Genomic DNA, 1758 nt, shown 5'->3' with positions numbered 1-1758 from the left:
TACGTTAGCAGAATCGACTACTGGATATGTGTTAAATATAATACCGTATACTGGTATGCGTGGTGATACAACTTTTTCCAAGACTGCACAAACTGTTTTGGATATTTCTGAACAATATTTACACAAAGGACATATTTTATTTATGGACAATTACTACACCAGTATTGAACTGATGGAAGAGTTACAATCAAGGAGAACTTTATCTTGCGGAACTGTGAATTCTAATAGGAAAGGCTTACCATTGGATATGAAACCTAAATGTGACAAAGTGAAGAAGTTGAAACGGGGCGAAAGTTTGAAGCGGATGAAAGGGAATATATTGGCAATTACATGGAAGGATACTAGAGCAGTGAATTTACTTACAAACATTCCTGACAGTATTACAGATATAATGGTGAGCAGACGTGATAAATTTGGAACAGTTATTGACATTAGTAAGCCTAAAGCTATTGACATTTATAATACATTTATGGGGGGTGTAGATCTTTCTGATCAACTTGTCTCCACTTACAGACGTCACATGAAATCACAAACTTGGTATTTGCAAATTTTTTTTCATTTACTAAGATTATCTGTGGTGCAGGCATTTCTTTTATATAAGAAAATTAACATTGGTTCAAAGATAACTCAGAAAGACTTTTTTGTCAAAGTTATTGACGGGTTGATAGGTGGACGCACGTACACCTCACGTCAAGGTCGTCCTTCAACTGGCCCTGTTGTAAATCCAGATTCACGTTTAAATCGTGAATTAGATCATTCGCCTTTCAAATTTGACAGTCAGTCAAAGTGTACTGTTCACATCAATAGAGTAGACACAACTTTCGGATGTTCTGTTTGCAAAGTTAGAATGTGTCCCCACCCTTGTTTCCATCGTTATCATTATATGGCCCATTATAAATTTGATGATCCAGCTAAAAAGAGGAAAGTGACAGAAGAATAAAAAACAAAAATTGACTCTCACACTTTAAAGGGATTGTACAGAGGTTTCTAAACCTTTTATGTGTATAGGGGACACTGAAAGCATCTATTTGCACCATTCCAATTCTCAGACAGCTGTCCGTGGTTATTATATAGCAATTCCACTAAAACAAACGTTTTATGACGTCACTAATCTAAAGCTACTAATAATATCTAAGCAGCTTTTGATTAGTGATGTCATAAAACATTTAGTGGAGTTGCTAGAATCACAGAGGTCTGACTGAAAATTGGAATGGTGCAAATTCGATGCTTTCAGTGTCTCCCATGCAAATATAAAGTTCAGAAAACCTCTTTACAATCTCTTTAATATCAAATGTAAGCCTATAACACAAAATTGACTCTCACACTTTAAAGGGATTGTACAGAGGTTTCTAAACCTTTTATGTGTATGGGGGACACTGAAAGCATCTATTTGCACCATTCCAATTCTCAGACAGCTGTCCGTGATTATATAGCAATTCCACTAAAACAAACGTTTTATGACGTCACTAATCTAAAGCTACTAATAATATCTAAGCAGCTTTTGATTAGTGATGTCATAAAACATTTAGTGGAGTTGCTAGAATCACAGAGGTCTGACTGAAAATTGGAATGGTGCAAATTCGATGCTTTCAGTGTCTCCCATGCAAATATAAAGTTCAGAAAACCTCTTTACAATCTCTTTAATATCAAATATAATATTTTATTGCAAACTTTATCTGTTTGGATGATACAAACATAGAATTCAATTGCTTACATTTGATATTCACCTTTTGAAATTAACATAAATTCATTTTATTC

The sequence above is a fragment of the Lottia gigantea genome (genome assembly GCF_000327385.1).
Source record: "Lottia gigantea unplaced genomic scaffold LOTGIsca_7, whole genome shotgun sequence".
In the NCBI taxonomy this organism is placed as follows: Eukaryota; Metazoa; Mollusca; class Gastropoda; family Lottiidae; genus Lottia; species Lottia gigantea.
This window is presented reverse-complemented; position numbering follows the sequence as displayed.